This window comes from Oryctolagus cuniculus, chromosome 12 (genome assembly GCF_051225735.1).
Source record: "Oryctolagus cuniculus isolate XC-2025 breed Fujian yellow rabbit chromosome 12, ASM5122573v1, whole genome shotgun sequence".
NCBI lineage: Eukaryota > Metazoa > Chordata > Mammalia > Lagomorpha > Leporidae > Oryctolagus > Oryctolagus cuniculus.
Genome location: NC_142878.1, coordinates 32194856 through 32210278, shown reverse-complemented (window position 1 = coordinate 32210278; position 15423 = coordinate 32194856). Strand labels below are relative to the sequence as shown.

Sequence of the window (15423 nt, the reverse complement as noted above, 5' to 3'; positions counted from 1 at the left end):
AGTGTTTTCCATTTACGCACTTGATAGAGTTGTCCAATTTTTAGATGCCAAAGATTTTTCCATTCAAATTAAAGCTGACCATTATTAAGTTGAATGATGGAATAAAGACAATGAATATGAAGAAAGCTATATGTGTACATTCATGCGTACATATTTGTAAATCAAGAAAAATAAATTCCCAAAGAAAATTTTAGACATAATGAAGAGAATTTGTTTCATGTTTATAAGTTAATGCTCCAAGGATTATTTATTACTCTACTTCAAATGTTGTCTCTCTCCACAGATAAGGCCAATATTAGTTAAATATCTCCTAGCAGGACATCTGAAAAGCACTAAAATTAAGAGAAAGAACCATTTGGTAACATGAAGACCAATGCTAATCTATACAACTTGAGTTCTTATTACGACATCGCAGTCTTTTTCCCTCACTTTGCACTACTTACGTAGTTATAACTATCATCAGCTTGCAATCTCGCCCTACATACAACATTACATATTATTTTAAGGAAACAACCTAGGCATAAAAAGCCTCCCAGCTGGATTAAGAGGAAGAGACCTAGATACCCAGAAGTTTGTGTTTCCACCCAAAAGGCTTTATGTATAGTGATTTTCTGGGCAACAAGGCTGAGTATGACCTGTGTAGGAAGTGAGAATACTCCAGCATATACATCCAGTGGCCATAAATTCATTTTAATTTGCTGTATTATATCTAATGTCACTCAGTTATTCATATTTTATTTTTATTTATTCATTGCAAATTCAAAATATAGGTCAAGCCTTAAGTAATATAATCAACTGAAATTAATTTATCAGAATAAGCCACGGAAAATACTTATAAATACCACTTTAAAGATCAGGGGGCTATTTTAAACCAAAATTTTAAAAATAGATATCACTCTTATTTTTGTTTCACAACCAACCATATGCAATGATTTTATGAATTCCATGTGTTTCCCTTCAAGGTAAAAATATCTGGATAAATACCAGTTTTATTCAAGGTGCAGTAAGATAAATCTAAGCAAATAAATTTGACATATTAAGTATTTATAAAGTACATTGGAATTTCTTTTCAAAATAATTATAATAATATAATTAAATAAATTAATAAATTAAATCAATTTAAATTAATAAATTAAAATAAATATAACAAAATCAAAATAATATAACAATATAATTATAATAATAATTATCCATACTGAGTTTGGTTTTCTATCTGTAAAGTCCTTTCCTCCAAATTACTTATGCTTACAGTATCAAATGACAGTGTTCTGGGTATAGCACCCACAGTTACATACTTCCAGAAAATGACCATGTGACAGTGGATCACCAGCTCACTCCAATATGTAAACCATGTAATAGCAGATTGCCAGCTCACTCTAATATGTCAACACTGTAATTATCTCCTTAGTTGTGTCTCTTCACTGGAGTCTACTTCTACTCTGAGAACATAATCATATCAATTTTTGATGATATCAAAGTAGGACTGGAGAGAAATTCATTTAAATGATATGCAGACCAGTTTTTTTCTCCAAAAAAACAAGTTGAACTGATAAACTTATGAAATTTCAAAAACTACAAGCTCCTTGAGACCAGAAATATATAGAGGAAGATAAAAGTCTAACTGGTTTCTAAACACAATTATGCATTATCTACAAGCAAGTAAATCTAAAAAAACAAATGCTGATTTTTATTAATAGATGACAAGATTTTTGAAGACCAGTCCTAATACTGAGAATGATTTTAGCTGTACAGAATTTTTAAACAAAATCTCTTGGATGACTTTCAATAGCTCTCAAAGGAATAATGATTCAAAATTCCAATGCTAGCAAACAGGAAATCTCAAGAAATGTAAGAATGATGAAAATTGTCAAAAAAAAAAAAAAAAGAGAGAGAGAGAGAGAGAGAGAGAGCTAACACAGTAGCTGATAGGAAGAAATACTGAGCAGAGGTTTTGGAAATTTTAAAAGACTGGAGGAACAAAATTGAGCCCAGTTGTTTTTATTTTTATATAATCTTATCCAAGATTCATAAAGGCATTTCACAAGAACCTACTAATTACTGTTATAGAGGCATCGATAGCGGATAAAGAGTAAATTAAGTACTCAAGTAACCATTGGCAAATTTACATTAAAATCCTGCCACTGCCCCTAAAGACATTGTGTATCAGTTGTTCATAATGCCATTTCAATTCTACTGTAATGATAGCACGTTAAAAAATAATATAAGAAAGGGCAAATGTGGCATATGAATGGCATTAAATTTGTCATATTAGTTTTAATTGTGTGTGCAGAAAGTATTTTGCTAAACATTTCTCACAATGATTCTAAATTCATGTGATGGCATTGTGTACCAAGCCTCCCAAATAAAGAGACCATCCATTACCATTTTAAATGCTCCCTACCTTGGACACATAGCAAACTGTTTTTTTTTTTAATTTTTTAAAATTTATATAAGGTAAAAAAATGTCATGTAGTTCATATATACAGATTTAAGAGTATAATGATACTTCCCACCCTGCCCTCCCTCCGGCCCATGCTCCCACCCTGCCTGCTCCACGCTCAGACTATACTGCTTTTCTTGGTAATGAGTTCCATGTCTAGAATATTGTAAATTGGCTTAAATTATATTTGACATAAAATCTATTTTAAGTTTCTAGGTAGCCTCCTAATTGTAATTTGTGAAGTCTAGTGATTCTATATTTATTCTTTTCTCTGTGATTTAAAACAATTTAAGTCCTTTTAAATGAAATCATGTTTGTAGCACTGAATTTTTGGAAAAATTATATGGCAGTTTCAGTTAATTTTCTATGAATATTTTTCAAAACGGGTTATATTTATTTGAAGGGAAATCAATACAACAACATTTAAAAATAACGCATCTAAAATGTACCTGGTAGAATATTTGACCTCCTGTACCCATTTCTATTCAAAGATCCTGAATTTTGTTATGTAATGATTTAGAGCCACTATATTTTAATGAATATTTTTTTTTCTTTATAGAGAGAGGCAAAGGCAAAGAGAAAGAGAGGGGTCTTCAATCTGCTGGCTCACTCCCCAAATGACTGCAATGGCCAAAGCTGGGCTGATCCAAGGCAAGGAGCTGGGAGCCTCTTCCAGGTCTCTGCGTGGGTGTATGGGCACAAGTATGTTCCACTGCTTTCCCAGGCCATAACAGAGAGCTGCATTAAAAGTGGAGCAGCCAGGATTTGAATCAGGGCCCATATGGGATGCTAGCATGGCAGGTGGCAACCTTACCCACTTTGCCACAGCATCAGCCCCTCCTTTCTTCTTAATACTTTCTACCATCTATTCAGTTAATCAACAAGGAGACCCTCTGACATTCTTAGTGCAATATAAATATGGCCTGGGTTTTTTGACTTTTGAGCTATAGAGAGATTGAATTTCATGCCCTACTGAAATCAGAACCTAACCAAATTGTTTGATGCATTCATCCATTTCAGTCACAGAAATTTGTTTCATATTTAATACAAGTTAACCATAAATCAGTACCTAGCCCCAATCTTCTTTAGTATCATTCCTGATAAGGATTCTTAAAATAGAGATTGTGGGCCTTTGTGTGGACTTAAAAAAGTCTAAGAACTTTTTTTTTTTTAATTTTGAGAGATATAGTTGCAGAGAGAGAGAGACAGAGAAAGAGACAGAGACAGAGACAGAGAAAGAGAAAAAGAGAAAGAGAAAGAGAAAGAGAAAGAGAAAGAGAAAGAGAAAGAGAAAGAGAAAGAGAAAGAGAAAGGTCTTCCATCTGTTGATTCACTCCCTAAATGGCTGCAATGGCTGGAGCTGAGCCCATCCAAAGCCAGGAGCCAGGAGCTTCTTCCTGGTCTTCCATGCAAGTGCAGGGGCCCAAGGACTTGGGCCATCCTCTGCTGGTTTCCCAGGCCATAAAAAATCATATGTTTTTCCCTCATCCCAGTTAAAATAGTTCTCATACAGAAATCAACAAACAACATATGCTGGCAAGAATTTGGGGAAAAAGGTACCCTAATCCTCTGTTGGTGGGTATGTGAAATAGTGCAGCCACTGTGGAAGACAGTATGGAGATACCTCAGAAATTTGAATATAGACCTACTGTATGACCCAACCATCCCACTCCTGGGAATTTACCCAAATGAAAAGAAGTTGGCATGTGAAAGTGTAATCTGTATCCCCATGTTCACTGCACTTCAACTCACAATAGCTAATATATGGAATCAACCCAGATTTCCATCCACTGATGACTGGATAAAGAAATTAAACTATATATACACCATGGAGTGCTACTCAGCAGAAAAAAAAGGAAGGAAGGAAGGAAGGAAGGAAGGAAGCTTAATTTTTTTTTTTGCAACAAAATGGATGCAACTGGAAACCATTATAATTAGGGAAATAAGTTAGTCCCAAAAAGACTTATGTTTTCCCCGATCTGGGTTAACTAATAGCATACCTAAAATGTAATGTTTGAGTGAAAAGGACATTTTGAAATTTGATTTTTGTTTACAGTCCTTGTCTCTTCTGTTGAGGAACAGTGTTTTTTTCTTTATACTATTTGTTGAACTCTTTACATAGTGTACAGTTAACCATGTGAGTGTTAGGTAAACTGAAAATAGATCTCTGAAAAAATTAAGAATGGGAATGGCAGAAGGAGGTGGGAGAAGGTTTGGAGCATGGGTGGGCTAGGGTTGGGGGTTATCACTGTGTACCTAGATCTGTGTATATGAAATACACGAAACTTCTGTAAGTTAAATAAAATTTAAAAAACAGAGAATACTGAAAAACAAAGAAGGAAAAACCTTTTTAAAAAGCATATTTTTCAAGTCACTTTGGTGTTAATCCTACATTTCATCTCCTTTTCATCCTGAATTTTATATCATATTCAAGAACTGTCCAGACCATTTTTATACCAGTTCTTTCACTCTAGTTATGGTGTCACTTCTACAACTATAGTATTATTTCTATCTGGACAACTGCAGTATATCCATATGAGGTGAGCCTCATAGAGTCCACTCCCTAATTCACGAGGCTATAGGAACAAGACCTCATTGGCTGTCTTGTCCTTTAGATTCAGTTCTGCCAACTGGGAAGGAGATCTGAGAAAGGAAGGAGTGTGAGAGAGGATATTCATTCTCTGAGTTCTCTCCCTGAGGTTGTCATTGGCTGGCTGTGTCTCTGCCCCTACAAACAAAGCTCTTCCGATAGCTGTACCATTTTACTCTTCTCTCCAGGGTGTGCCTTCTGTTTCTTCCAGGGATGTCATTGATAAACCCATTGTTTGCAAATCCATTTGTACTGGATCCTTCCACAAAATTAATCTTTTCTTGTATAATTTTCAACACATCATTTTCCAAAAATATTCGTATTCCTCCAAGCCACTGTATAAAGTAAAATTAATTCGATGTGTCTAACTCCCTCTGAGAAATGATACAATCCTGTTTCTCCTGCTTTAATTGATTTTTGCTTTTCTTCTTCAGAATAATTGAAAAGATTATGATCAAATATTGGTTCTGTCATATCCTAACTGGATGACCTTTGGCAAGGTAGTTAATATGCTAATTAACTAATTTTTAACCATTAGCACCCCCACCATCTTGGTGGGCGCTAACCTCCTCTTAGCTTGACTACCTTTGAATAAGCCAGAATTGGAGGTCAAACAGCATGACTCTAGAGCCTACTCATAACCACAAGATGAGGTAGAATTCTCTAGGTAGTTTCCAATAATATTTTTAAACATAGGCTGTTATTTAATACTACTCTGGAATACTACCTGCCCCTTTTCATTTATTCCAAATTAAAGTTATTTCCCTTTTGGTAGTGCTCCGGTTTTATGTGCAATCTTCTTTGGTAGCATTAAAGTACATTCTTCAAATTATTTTTACACGCTTCCCCATCATTTTTTTTTTTTTTTTGACAGGCAGAGTTAGAGAGAGAGACACAGAGAGAAAGGTCTTCCTTTTCCATTGGTTCACCCCTCAAATGGCCGCTACGGCTGGCGCACTGTGCCGATCCAAAGCCAGGAGCCAGGTGCTTTTCCTGGTCTCCCATGTGGGTGCAGGGTGGGCCATCCTCCACTGCACTCCCGGGCCACAGCAGAGACCTGGACTGGAAGAAGAGCAACCAGGACAGAATCCGGCGCCCCAACCGGGACTAGAACCTGGAGTGCTGGCGCTGCAGGTGGCCAAGTGAGTCGCGGCACCGGACACCATGATTGTTATGAGCTGTTTAAATACTATAAATTTTACCTATCTATCTTTATATTTAAAATATGGAGCACAGTGCCTCCTTTATAGTTATAACTTAAGAAATATTTTAATAAAATAAAATGCAGCTGCTTTGCTATATTACTCAAGGTTTTTCAGATAAACCAAATGGAGATAGAAAAATACATGATATATCTTCAAAGTGTTCATAAAATCACATGATAAAACTATAGATTTCAAGATTTTGTCTTCTATTTCTTTATTAGTATCTATATATACTTATACAATAGAAGTTTCTAACATTTAGTTGTGCAAAAATGAGTATTTTGACTGAAACTCCTGGTGAATGACAATGATAACCAGGAATCCTGTCCTTCTGGAGGGACATTGAAGCCATCCTGCTTGAAAATAGAAGAATGAAATTTAAGGAACCTTCAGGTTCTTTCAGACCTGTACCATTCCTGAAATTATTCAAATAATTGCAGCAAGATAAACAATAACAGCCAAATAAAAGAAAAATGAGCTTTTGTTATTTTATCTAAATGGATCAATAAATGATTGATTTAACTTTATCAGTGTCTCTGATGCCCATTTATCTGGTTCAGCCAGTGTCATTTCCTAGTGAAAAGAAAACAAGTGATACAAAGATTTAAAGATCCAAGACTAACTGATAGCCTAAATTTACTAGGGAAGCAAGAAATTAAGGGATGCAAAGTTTAGAAGAAATGACCATCTTGATACCGAAATTTAAAAAAAAAATTCCTTTATTATGGGAAGAATTAAAAACAAAGGATAGGGTTGATGTATAAAAGATGATTCTTTATACTTATTTCTATGTCATGAATTATTCTGCAGTGGAAATGTATATCCTGTATGATCAGAAAAAGAAGAAATAATCTTGCAAAAGATAAAGGATATGCCTTGTTTATTCATCCATTTTTAAGGGTATTTAAGAAAATTGTTAGTTCTTCAAATATACCTGAGATCATGCTTAAAAGCTTAAAATATATAACCTTTTTCATCCCATTGATACTTTGACAGGATATTTAATTATTTTTCTATCTTGTTGATAATAAATAATGCTGCAAGGAACGTGAGATTTTAAACCCTTTGGTTATAAATCAGAAATAGGATAGCTGTATAATATGAATATAGCATTCTGCTTTTTTTGAGGAATGGCTGTACTAATTTATAATAATGGCTATACTAATTTACATGTTCACCAACAATATACAAAGTTTTCCTTTTCTCCACATCTTCATCAATACTTTTTCCATTTGTCTGTTTGATAACAGTCATTTTAATAGATTGTTTAATACTTCATTGTGGTTTTCATTTGGATTACCCTGATTAAGTGCTGTTGGGCATTTCTGAGCATTTTTCATGCATAATTTTATTTAATGACTTTATGACTTATGTCTTCTTTAGAGAAATGTCTATTTAAGCTGTCTGCCTGTTTTTAAATAGATTGTTTCAATCATGCTATTGGGTTGTTTATGTTACTATGTATTTTGGTTATTAGACTACAAAAAAGATAGGTGATTGTAAACAAATGTGCAAATACTTCCAAGGCCTCTATCTCTCGAGAGCAGTGCAGAAAGGGCAGGTCTGGACTGCAGTTTGTGTTTCTCTCTGGAAAAGGCTTACTGCATACTCCTGCAGTGGCTACTTGAAGGCTTGGTTTCTTTTTTTTTTTTTTTTGAACTTTTATTTAATGAATATAAATTTCCAAAGTACAGCTTATGGATTACAATGGCTTCCCCCCCATAACTTCCCTCCTGTCGCTCCCCCTCTTCGTGGAGGAACGACACAGGACCCTGCGCTGTTCTTTCGTCTGCTCGGCCCTCCCCGGGTTTGCTGCTGGTTCTTCCCGGGTTGGCTACTATCCCTTCCACCTCCGTGGAAGGGCAGTTCCCCCTGGCCACATTCCCCACTTCCGCAGGGGAGCGGCACACCGCCGGCCGGCTCTCTCGGGGGCTGCACAGGTGTTCCTTCAGCTACATGTTCCCCTTAGATGTTCCTGGTGCATGCCGTCTCTCTCCTCCTTTATAGTCCTCCTCCGCCAATCCTAACTCGGCTGCCCACACGCCGAGTACGCTGCTCTCCTCCAATCAGGAGTAGGTCCTACAGTTTATTGGTTGAACTGGAGGCAGCTGCGTAGAAGCTGTTTTCTCCTCTCCCAGCGCCATATTGTGGGAGAGCAGATGCATAGAATAAGTCTTAATTCCAGTAACTCAGTCCAGTCCAGGCTGCTCCCCACACCTCCCACCCGCAACCCTCCCCTTTCCCGCTCCCTCTCCCCTTCCATTCACATCAAGATTCATTTTCAATTCACTTTATATACAGCAGATCAGTTTAGCATATATTAAGTAAAGATTTCAACAGTTTGAACCCACATAGAAACACAAAGTGAAAAATACTGTTTGAGTACTCATTATAGCATTAAATCACAATGTACAGCACATTAAGGACAGAGATCCTACATGAGGAGTAAGTGCACAGTGACTCCTGTTGTTGACTTAACAAATTGACACTCTTATTTATGGCATCAGTAATCACCCTAGGCTCTTGTCATGAGTTGCCAAGGCTATGGAAGCCTTTTGAGTTCACCGACTCTGATCATATTTAGACAAGGTCATAGTCAAAGTGGAAGTTCTCTCCTCCCTTCAGAGAAAGGTACCTCCTTCTTAGATGACCTGTTCTTTCCACTGGGATCTCACTAGCAGAGATCTTTCATTTAGATCATTTTTTTTTTTTTTGGACAGAGTGTCTTGGCTTTCCATGCCTGAAATACTCTCATGGGCTTTTCAGCCAGATCTGCATGCCTTAAGGGCTGATTCTGAGGCCAGAGTGCTGTTTAGGACATCTGCCATGAGTCTGCTGTGTATCTCGCTTCCCATGTTGGATCATTCTCTCCCTTTTTTATTCTATCAATTAGTATTTGCTGACACTAGTCTTGTTTATGTGCTACCTTTGACTCTTAGTCCTATCATTATGATCAATTGTGAACAGAAATTGATCACTTGGACTAGTGAGATGGCATTGGTACATGCCACCTTGATGGGATTGATTTGGAATCCCCTGGTATGTTTCTAACTCTACCATTTGGGGCAAGTCAGCTTGAACATGTCCCAAATTGTACATCTCTTCCCTCTCTTATTCCCACTCTTATCTTAAACAGGGATCAGTATTCAGTTAAGTTTCAACATCTAAGAATAACTGTGTATTAATTACAGAATTCAACCAATAGTATTAAGTAGAACAAACAAAAAAATACTAAGAAGGATAAGTTATTAAGTTGTTCATCAACAGTCAGGGCAAGGGCTGATCAAGTCACCATTTCTCATAGTGTTCATTTCACTTTAACAGGTTTCTTTTTTGGTGTTCAGTCAGTTGCCACCAATCAGGGAGAACATATGATATTTGTCCCTTTGGGACTGGCTTATTTCACTCAGCATGATGTGTTCCAGATTCCTCCATTGTGTTGCAAATGACCGGATTTCCTTTTTTTTTTACTGCTGTATAGTATTCTATAGAGTACATATCCCATAATTTCTTTATCCAGTCTAGTGTTGATGGGCATTTAGGTTGATTCCAGGTCTTAGCTATTGTGAATTGAGCTGCAATAAACATTAAGGTGCAGACCATTTTTTTGTTTCCCAATTTAATTTCCTTTGGATAAATTCCAAGGAGTGGGATGGCTGGGTTGCATGTAGGGTTATATTCAGGTTTCTGAGGAATCTCCAGACAGACTTCTATAGTGGTTTTACCAGGTTTGGTTTCTAACTATCTTGTATTAGCAGATTAACAGGCCACATCTGGCAATCTGAACCAGAGCTTGGCAGGTCTCAAGCCTTCATTCTTTGCCCACTCCAGTGACAATCCAGGTCTACCCAGTCTTCCTGGAAGTGGCTTCTTCATACAATAAGTGTTACAAGTTCCATAGCTTATACCCAATGGACTGCTTCCTTTACCACCTAAGGTCTGGATCTAATGGGCCTCTGCATTCCTGAGACTCTTAAGATCACAAAACACAAAAAGGAGTACATAGATCAGGCCAGTTCCAGTGGGTCTTTTTCTGAGATTAGAATGTGCAATCTGAACATGAGAGCAGACATCTGCCACAGATCCTCTCCTTATTTTAGTGCAGACATAATGAGAATATGCCTGCTTTCAGTTTCACCATGAGAACAGAAGAAATACCCCAGATTTCCATCTATCTCTAAAGGATCTAGCTTCTTCTTTCCATGTTTCATGGTACTGAGGGGTTGTGGCATATATTGATTTCCTAGGGGTCACCAAAAACAGAGACAGCAATTTGGATAAATACAAAGATTTAAGAGATAGCTTAGAATCTCTAGTCAGAGATTCTACTAAATATAAAAATGTTCTGTTGTACCCAAATTTAAATATATGAGCTGAAAAAAATCTTGATTTTTGTGCAAAGCCAGAAGCTAGTCTTTGGGATATTCATTCAGTAATCACTTGCATAAAAGAGCAAGAAGACTTGGTTCTCTTTAAAGTATACCCAGATCAGAAGTTCTCTCCTGTCAAGAATATTTGAGGAAGTGATCAAACATCAAGCATCCAAACCTTTAGGGAAAAAAAGTGTTTGAGTGGTGTTAAGCAGTTAACTATTTCAAACATTATGCTATTTTTTTTGAATATTTTAAAGTTTCTGGTAGATACACTTTTAAAAAAAAACTGATACATAGCTATTTTTTACCATTTCATTCATTTTTTTAACAAATTATGTTTAACTGATACATTAAAAATATACAGATTTATGGATAACATGTAACGTTTTCATACATATATACATTATGTGATATGCAAATTCAGGTACACATATCTGTCTGCTCAAATATTATGGTGTAAACATTCATAATCTTTCCTTCTTTTTTGTTAAGAAAAATAAATGTAATATTGTAATTATTGATAGTTACTTTACTATGACAGATTTTCTTTCTCTTATCCAATGATACTTAAAATCTATTCATCAACCTTTCCTCATTCCTTCTTTCTTCCATCTCTCCACAGCATCACAGACATCATACTCTCACTTTCCAAGGATAAATTTTTTAAGGGTCCACATATGAGTAAGGCCATGTGGTACTTGTCTTTTTTTGCCTTGTTTATTTCTCTTAATATATTGACTTCCAATTGCATCCTTTTTTAGGACTGGATAATACCTCACTGTGATGAGTACTGTGTTTTTCTATATCCATTCATCAGGGTTCGGATGCTTAATTTGTTTATACTCCTTGGTTATTGTTTACAATGCTTTAATAAACATGGAAGTGCAGATATCTGTTCAAAATAATTATTTCATTTCCCTTGAATATATAACTACATGTGGGGTTGTTTAATTATAATGTGGTCTATTTTAGTTTTTTTGATGAGCCTCCTTACTGTTTTCCATAACGTATGTACTAATTTACATTCCCAACAGCAGTATACCAGTGCTGTGTTTTCTCCACCTCCTTGCCAATATGTTGTATCTTTTGCCGTTTTGATCATAGCCAATTTAATGGGAGATGATATGTCATTGTAGTTTTGATTTGCATTTCCCTGAAGTATAGTGATGTTGGGCATTCTTTCCATGTACCTGCTGGCTATTTATATGTATTTCTTCAAGAAGTATCTGTTTAGATTACTTAGTTTTTTTTTTTAAAGTGCAATTTAATCTATTGAGTTACTTATAATATTCTGATTATTAACCACTTATTAGATGTGTACCCTGAAAATACTCTCTCTCAGCCTATAGGTCATGTCTTTACTCTTCTGATGTTTTCCCTGATATACAGTAGCTTAGAGATACTCCTTAACTTACAATGGGGTTATCTCATGATACATATGTCAAAGTGAAAATATCACAAGTTGAAAATACCTGTAAGGCACTTAACCCAGTGAGCATCATATTTAAGCAACACAGGACACTGTGGACTATCAGTTATCTGCTATGGAGTTCTCATGGCTGACTGGGAACTATGGCTCACTTCCATTGTCCAGGATTACAAGCTCATTTTGCTATCATGGAAGAAAAATTAAAATTTAAATTTTGAAATACAATTTCTACGGAATGTATATCACTTTTGTATAGTTATCAAGTTGAAATATTGTAAATTAAACAAATCTAAGTCAGGTACTATGTGTTCTTGAATTTTATGTCCTTTTTTTTAAAGAAAGCAACCAGAATTTTCAATATTTGGCTTCTTAAACCTGGAACTCCTTCTATTCATTTATAATTCATTTATACTTCACAGAAGTGGTAGAGTTATAGCATATTGACATCTCACTTGATTGCCATGTCTTGTTTTATAATTCATGGCTGCAACTCTAAGCTGATGATTCCAAATAGGCAACCCTGGTCTGAGTCACTCATATGAATGTACTTATGTACAGTCTCTTTGTATGTTCCCAATAAATAATGCTATAGCCATCAACACATGACTAAACGCAGGTCACTAGCTATTGAGATTACCTAGGCAGGGTGTCATGTTAGAGCAGAGATTTGAAATAAGATAATCATCTCTATCTGAAGGACATGTGACAAGCAGTGAACAGAACAAGAAAATATTTTTCAGGATGTATGTTCAAGAATTACACATAGTATAATTATACATGTAGCTACCAAGTGGCAGGACAGATAAAAGTATAAAGGTGAGACAGGAAATCAGTAGTCAAAATATTCTCAAGAAAAAACAAGGCCTTCCCTCTTCATCCTCAAACTAATGACATATATATATGCATATGTATGCATTATTATATATATCTTTAAATATAAAATGACACAAGTAGTACATTATTAGTATTCAATAAGTCCACTCTGTTCATGTATATTTGGTTTGACTAATTAGCAGCATTTTGCAATTTTGCACTTCCACCAGCAAATATTCCTTGATTGTTTGCATATTCTAGTTTAAATATATTTCCAGACCAACAGGTATAAAATCATATATCAGATTAATTTGCATCCTCAATGTGTGTTTATACACCACATCCTATGCTAATCGGACTTTTGAGTTTGTTTTCTGAATATTCAAAGTTATTTCCAAAAGTTCATGGAGGTGCAGGCTTTTGGTCCAGTGTTTAAAATGCCAGGTAGGATGCCTGCTTCCTACATTGAAGTGCCTGGTTTTGATTCCTGGCCCCAGGTGCTGACGCTAAGTTTCTTCTAGCACAGACTCTAGTAGGCAGCAGATGGCTATTTGATGGCTCAAATAGTTTGGCTCCTGCTACCTACCATGTGGGAGACCTGGATTCAGTTCCGGGCTCCCATCTTCAGCCATAGCTGGGCTGTTAGAGGTATACAGGTGATGAACTGGTGGATGATATCTCTTTACCTGTCTCTCTCTTTCCATCTAGCAAATAAGTGAAATTTTAAAAAGTCTCTTGAAAATAGAATTAAAACTTCATTTTGGTCCTAAAATGTTAAAATTCATGCATATGTGAGTTCATAAAGAAATACATCAACATGTATATTATTAAAAATATCTCTACATAGGATTCAAAACATGTATCTGCTGTTCATTTTTGTATTGAGTTTTCTTGTTATTTTTTCTTTGTATGTATTACTGATGTATGCTAGATTATCCTTTGTTCTTAGTTTCTTCATAAAATGCCTTATTCTGTCATATGTATGTTCACTTTGCCCTTAATATCTTTCTTTATTCAAAATCACCCAATTAATGAATATTTTAAGAATAAAAGGATGGGGGCCATCGCTGTGGCGCAGCAGGTTAATGCCCTGGCCTAAAGCGCTGGCATCCCATATGGGCGCCGGTTCAAGACCCAGCTGCTCCACTTCCAATCCAGCTCTCAGCTACAGCCTGGGAAAACAGTAGAAGATGGCCCAAGTCTTTGGGCCCCTGCACCCACATGGCTGACCCAGAAGAAGCTCCTGGCTCTTGTCTTCGGATTGGCGCAGCTCCAGCAGTTGCAGCCAACTGGGGAGTGAACCAATGGATGGAAGACCTCTCTCTCTTTCTTTCTCTTTTCTCTCTCTCTACCTCTCCTCTCTCTGTGTAACTTTGACTTTCAAATAAATAAATAAATCTTTTTTAAAAAATAAAAATAAATAAAAGGCTGGTGTGCAGACTTTTCACAGAGCTTTAGAATAAGTAGCTTCACAAAAGTTATCACTACTGAGCTACTGCACATATGTCATGATCTAAACTGGAAAACTTTCACACTATGATTACTCTAGTTCAGTTGTCCTCCTCATTTTTAGATATTAGATCTGAAGTTTCTCAAGGCATAGACTGTCAATCCCCTCCTTGACTAACCCTCTCCATGTCATGGATTCTGTTTGAGTAAAGTCCACTCACACTTCCTTAAGCCACTGCTGCCTTCAAAAATTTCCCCTCTGAATTCTGTGTCAGGGCAAACCAATTCAGATGAAGTACGTGTTAAATTTGATATGTTTCTTAAATTTCCTAAGTGCATATTTTAGGAAATTTTTTTTTTAATATATGGTACACCTTAAAAGGTCAGGGACCAAGTAGTCATGGGGACAGGACTTGAGCAGTAATCGCTAAAACCAAGGCTGAGAACCTTAATAGCAAGAAAGAGGGGCTGCTGAAACACTGGACGGCCTGAAGGTGGAGTTGTCCCAGTTAACAGGTGGTACAGACTCTGAGCTCTCCAAGAACCGAGCTACTCGCAAATCCAGTCATGTTCCACCAACCCTAACCAGATCCAGATAAAACACCTCCGGAAATTCTACACAAGCAAGAAGTATGAGCCCCTGGTCTTGTGGTCCAAGAAGATACACCATGATTCACTGGCTCAACAAGCATGAGGAAAACTTGAAGACCAAGCAACAGCTGTGGAAGGAGCAGGAAGGAGACCCTCTGCAGAAGCACGGGGTCAAGGCCTGAGCGCCATGATGTCAATAGAACCACGAAGAGGCATACACACACACACACACACACACACACACAAAGTCACGGCTCCGGGAAGCAATCTTTTATACTCCTATAAAAGCAATTCATAAAGCAGACTGTATGATCACTTATTGCCTTAATAAGTATATCACATCTTCTATGGCCATTTATCACCTAGTTTTCTAGTACAAAAATTTCTTTGTTATTGCTTACCAGATGCAACTCCAAAATTTGATAAAATTGGGCAATAGAAATCTCAAAGTACTATCCATCCTTATTTCAAACACATCAGGATATTTCAACAAGTCCAATATAAAATAATGGCCACAATTCTTCCTCCTACAT

The 15423-nt window shown here is 36.4% G+C and overlaps 1 pseudogene; it reads left to right on the top strand.

The window, feature by feature from the left end:
• LOC127483856 (large ribosomal subunit protein uL29-like) overlaps nucleotides 1-15072 on the top strand; it is a 54839-nt pseudogene extending 39767 nt beyond the window's left edge.
• The last annotated feature ends 351 nt before the right edge of the window (nucleotides 15073-15423 follow it).